Source organism: Rousettus aegyptiacus, unplaced genomic scaffold (assembly GCF_014176215.1).
Source record: "Rousettus aegyptiacus isolate mRouAeg1 unplaced genomic scaffold, mRouAeg1.p scaffold_m13_p_11, whole genome shotgun sequence".
NCBI classification, from domain to species: Eukaryota; Metazoa; Chordata; class Mammalia; order Chiroptera; family Pteropodidae; genus Rousettus; species Rousettus aegyptiacus.
In genome coordinates this window covers 86,734,959-86,741,400 of record NW_023416286.1, presented here as the reverse complement: position 1 = coordinate 86,741,400, position 6,442 = coordinate 86,734,959, and positions in this window count along the sequence as shown.

The window sequence follows — 6,442 nt, the reverse complement described above, 5'->3', positions numbered from 1 at the left end:
TAACATGAAATAGCATGGAAACTGCTAAAGAACATAAGAAAATCTGAGGAATTCTACCATAGATTAATCATCTTTGAACTACAACTTTCCTTAACGTTTAACATAGAGACATTTAATCGGTCAAGGTGTAAGAACACTTATATTTCTGGGAAAGAGAAAGGTCTATTTTATTTGCTTTCTGATTAGAAACATACACTATAAAGAAAAGGTATTTGGCTTCAGTTCTCATTTTCTCTATCAGTGGTCCCAACCTTTCTGGCACTGGGGACCAGAGCTCCTATGAGAATTTAATGCCTGAACAGCTGAGGTAGAGCTGAGGCGGTGATGCTACTGCTGGGAGCGGCTGCAAATACAGATGAAGCTTCGAGGGCTGGCCCACCATTCACCTCCTGCTGTGCAGCCTGGTCCTCACAGGCCACAGACCAGTACCCCATGCAGCCCAGGGACTGGGGACCCCTGCTCTACATAACACATGAATTTGTCAACTAAATTAATGTTTCTGAACGAGAATTCATCATACCTTAAAGAAATACACTTCACTTCATATTTTAAGAATTTTAAAAAAGTACATATTAGAAAGACTTATAAATGCATATTTATAAGTATACACATTTAGCACTGTTAGAAATCATGAGAGCTGCATGAATTGTAAGCATTATTACCTCCCATTATTCTAAATTTCCATGATTTTGTTTGGACCTTTTATTTATTATCATTTAATGCCTAGTTTTACACTTATTTGGAGATTCTGATAGGCTTTCAACTATTTAAGAGCGAGACTCATTTTTATGTTGGTGTGTATGCATTACTGTATTCTATAATAATAAAAATAATGCCCATTTAGTAAGCATTTATTGTGTTTCTAATAGAATTGTAAATATTTACCATAAAATTAAAAGCCAAGTAGGCAAGTTCGGTTCTTGTGTAAAGCAAAAAAAAAATAAAAATAAAAAATAAAATAAAAAAAATTAATGATCTTGATAACATCTCTCAATAATATATTTACTTCTCAACTGTGAAGTCTTTATGCTAATTTTAAAGTTTAGAATATGGCTTATATTTCAAAACTTGAATAGGCTAGAAGAAATCTCGATATTTCTTTTATCCAGATGAGGAATGCATTTTATCTCCTCTCCAGAGCTCATACCCCCATCATTTTGTCACTGAGTCTGCTTTAGTAAAATGTCAATCTTCTTGTATTAAAAGTAATTAAAACTGTGATCCTAATACGGATCTGCACATTTAAAAATGAGTAGTCAATGTGTTTAACTGAAGAATCTAGAAACTCACTTCCCGGAGAGGACGATTTAGTAGTAAATATTGGATGGGCCTTGGAAATTTAAACTTATAACAACAGATGTTTTGGATAAAAGAGATACTCTACTACTTTAGAAAATGTATTCTTCACCTCATTGTATGTTAATATATAAATTTAAAAAGTGAAATGACTCATTTGCATTAAAACCATTGTATCAGTGTTTGCAATTATTTTAGAAAGTCAAATAAGGCATTTAATAATCATCATCCAGACCAAGAAGGTTATTTGTTCCTGACTCAAGAGTGTAACACCGACATTCTTTCTATTTTCCTTATTTTAGTCATGGTGGAAAAAAAAAAAAATATATATATATATGTATATATTCATTTTAAATAGCCCTTTATGTCTTGCTTTCAGCTATGAAATCTAATTCCCCCCAACCTTGTGCTAATTCCACTCAATTGAGATAAATTTTTATTTAAAAATGACAGCCAATTTCCAGCATTTGTGGTAGTAGATTTTCATTTTTTTCTATTTGTTTACAATATATGTATTTAAATACAGTACTAGCTAGTTCAATACTGGATACTAGGCAATTTATTGAATAGGCAATTGGGTAGTTATGCAACGAACTTATTTGTAATTAAAAATTGACTTTATAATCACTATAAATTATTTTAGTTGACTATTGCACTGAATTGGACATTGATCCTAACTAATGAAGTAAAATGTTGTGAAAAGTTTAATTTACTCAATTATCATATTCAATGGGTTCATGAGTAGATCTTTTTTCATATTGGTACATGATAGGCACATTCAGTAAAACTGTTTTATTTTTCTATAAAAGCAACATGTCTTCATGAGGAGAAATAAACCTAGTGCAAAATGAGTAAAAGGTTTAATAAACTGCAGAACTTTCTTAAAAGAAAATATAAATTCTAAGTATCATGTTAAAAATGATATTCACTACTTCAAATATATCTTTAATTTTTTCAGATATCAGAAATGAAAACATTTAAAATCAGTGCCTAGTCACAGTTATATGACTTGCATATTTTATTTAAATTTGAATTTAGTTTAAATTAGAAATTATTCAAACTATTCACTAAATTATAAAAGGAAATTCTTCTGGACCTGTTGATTTATAACTCTAAGCTCCAATGAGTTCTTAGTTCATTTAAAATAAACTCTAGACTTCTTACTAAGGTTAATAAAGTTCTACATGATCTGAACTTTTCTTCCTCCAAACTTGATTTCATATCACCTCTTCCTATTGCAATCTCTCCCTCTCCCCCCCTCCCTCTCCCTCTCCCTCTCCCCCTCTCCCCCTCTCTCCCTCTCTCCCTCTCTCTCTCTCTCTCTCTTCTCACTGTTTCTATCTCCCTCTCTGTCTCTGTTTGTGGTAGGTTGTGTGAAGCATAACTTTAGATCAACTTTATATTTTACTTTGTAGTTATCTTGATATAATCCAGATAACATTAGAGGTCCAGAAACTTCACTGAGGTGATGAGCATCTGAATTTCTGAGATATATTATCTCATTCCTTCAGTGTCATCTTTGTAATATATATATATATAATGAATATCAGTCTCTATCCTCCTATGTGCAAGAAATACAGCTTTCTTTTCCATAATTTATGACACCTAATCTAGAATCAGTTGACATGGAAAAAAATGTAATCTTAGTTAATGTTGGTTTTCACCTCCCACTGAAGATGTGTGACACCTTTCTGTTTTCTGTCTTCCATCACATTTACCATGAAGAGTTCCACCAACCTTCATGGGGCACCTTCAGATCGTGACCCTGCTATTGCTTCCTGGTCAGTAGTGGGACAGGAAGATTTATGGATGTTACTTTAGAGAAATATTGCACAGTTATTCCTCCTTTGGATTGCTTGTATCATTAGGTGTTGGCTGGAGCCTGGCTCTGATGCTCTTCTTATATAAAACCCACAGAAATCCCCCTTTGTCCTATCCCCATCCCATCCAAAGGGACTTCATTTTAAGACAAATTCCCTTTTTACCTTGTATCTTCAAGACATTCTACCTTTTCCTGCAATACTTTTTTTTAACCCTTTCAACCCTTACTCTACAGACTGCATATTTGTTTCAAGCGACTTCATTTCTCAAACAGATGCCACAGATCCATACTGTTTGCTTTCTCTTCTTTTATGATTACTGCTTTCTCTCCTAGTACATCTGTCTTTTGAACGATGAAACACTGCTTTCACCCATTCAGGCTGTGTGAATTTGGGCAGATAGCCTAAACTTTTTTGTACCACGCTTGTCCATAAAATACTGAGAATAATATTTCTATCTCATAGGGCTTTTAGGTGGATTAAATACATCAGAGAAATTATTGAGAGTACCTGACAAACAGTAAGCATTCCATGCTTTTGGTGTTGCTTTATTGTTTTTGTTATTAGTACTATTGCAATAATAATTATTATTACTCTTGTGATGGCAGTGGAATGAACACATTTCATAAAAATTACCAACATCCAAAAATTCATATATCAAATATATAACCACATTTTGATACAGTTGATATTTGTAGGGGAAAATAAAATTGAACAATTATGTTGTAAATTGACAAATAAAGAAAAGCAGCCAAGATAATTTATATCAAGTAAAGCTTTGTGATTGAATTACATACTTAATTGTCTCAATTCTCCGATTTATTTTATCAATTAAGTTCTTGCCTCAAATGATAATTGTGCTTTTTCAATACTTTGATTTGAGAACATAAAAACGAAAATATTACCAGGATTTAGCAAAGATAGTTGTCTTTACAGTGTTTCAGAAGCCCATTTATTCCCCAACGATTACTAAACACAATGCCATGTTATATCTAAATCTATCTTTTAAAAAATTCACATGGAAACTACTTTTGGTTATTAGATTTTGAATTAGCTGGAGTACATCATTTATACCACCCATGCATGTAATCATTCATTGATTTAATATGCATTGTAGGAGAGCTATCAAGGGAAATAGAGGGTTGATATTAGAATGTGAAATTGCATAAAAGAAGATGAATGATAAGGAATTAACCATAACTGTATCTGTTTTTTCACACAGGGGCTTGACTCAAACAGGAAACTCTATAAGCAGAATTCAAATACTCTATATTATTGAAGGGTTATATGACATATATTTTTTAATTTAAAATGTTCAGTTGTGAGAGAAACAAACCATTTAAAAACACTGAAGTGCTTTAAAGTGCTATTCAAACATGAGCAGTCTATATATTTAAAACTGGATTTTTGAGTATAAGTGCATTTATACAATGATAATGGAATTTTAAAAATTTCATATAAAAAGATTTATACTTTAGTCCCCACCTCCCACTTCAAAGCACATACATACTTACAAACTAATAGAATCACTGGAGAAATGGAAGTAAGAGAAAGTTCTTTCCTTACATCAAATTTTGCAGTTAAAACTCAGCCTGCCTCTTTATGTTTTTGGTAATGGTTTAGTCCCTTTTTATTACTTTTGTATTAGAAGGCTCATATCTAGAGTACTGGACTAGCCTGTAAAAATACTTTGAGATGAAACAAGATTAGGAAGAAGTCAGGAAGAAATGACCTTAGATGGCCCAGAGAAGTATGGAGAGGACATTCAGACAGCCAGAAATATGGCTCGTTTGGGAGAGAGGAATAATAATAGGATTCAAACAAGGATCCCAAATGACAGTGTAGTTCACACCGCCACGAGTTTATAATGTGGAAGAAGTTAAAGCTGAGAGGACAGAGAGCATCGTTTCCGATGACACAATTGAGACCAGTGAGGTTGAGATTAGCCTTAAAATTACAGCTCTCATAAATAGCAGAGAAACATCTTGAGCTCAGACTTTTTCGCTCTAGAACAGGGGTACCCAACCCCCGGGCCGCAGACAGGTACAAGTCCATGGCCTGTTAGAAACCAGGCCACATAGCAGGAGGTGAGCGGCAGGCCAGTGAGAGAAGCTTTATCTGTATTTGCAGCCACTCCCTAGTGCCAGCATCACTGCCTCAGCTCCACCTCAGATCATCAGGCATAGGAGCACCGGTCCCTGGTGCCAGAAAGGTTGGAGACCCTGCTCTAGAACATGTGCTCTTTTCCGGCTTGAAGGCAGGAGACTATCTGGTTGAGGATTGAGAGTTATTAGAATTTATTACATAGTATCTGTTACCAGGCAACATTTACTTCAATATGGGCATGAACCAGAGTGTGGGTTAAAAACAGTCAGTGTTAAGACTAAGACAGAATAAGAAACCAGAGAGCACATCCATTCCAAAAGCAGTAGACAGACTTATTGATGCCTTTCCCACTTATCTTGAGGACATCAGAGGATAACCAATATCTGAAAGATAAATGACTATCATTAATACTCACATGATGCTGTGTAAGATATAATGGATAGGTTAATGATAGATGGATAGATAGATAGGTTAGATAAATAGATCTATAGTTGCCCCTGTACCATTTTTATGCCATTCTCTCTGAGATGCCATCTTCCTTTTGGCCTCACCACAGTTAGTTCTTTCACAGAAATATCAACAGTAGACTCTTTTGTAAGCCTTTTCCAGTCACCTTGTTCTCTTTCACTCTAGTTAAGCACATCCTTTGTCCTGCTATAGCATCTTGTGCATGTATTTAACTCTATGTCATATTACTTGTGATTGTTTTATTTTTGGCTTTCTCAATGAAGTCTGAAATCCCCTGCACAAAAACTGTGTTTCGTTTACCACTGGGCCAAAAAATAGAAATTGTTTAGAACTGCTATTTTTTTAAAGTAATATTAGTTTTTATTAATAAAATTCTAATATCCGGGTGGCTTTTTAAAAATCAAAGTTTATTCCTCATTTACATAAAGTATGATAGTGGGAGTTCTATACATAGTCATTTAGGACCTGAATGATTAAGAAAATGCCATATTGATTCTGTCTTAAAGTGATATCCAGCCACCAGACAGAAGAATTTTTTGAAGTTTATGTGGTAGTTTTTGTAAGAACAAGCCTAAACTAGTATACATTACATCTGCCACTGTTTCATTGGCTGTAACTAACTGTATGGAAGGTTTAAAAGTGGACTCTAGTTGTGTACCTAAGAAGAAAAAAAGAAAGAAAGAAAAAAGGTTTGGTGAAGATCTAGGAAGGCTTTATCACAGAGCTATTATGTAAATTTCTGTTGAATGGAT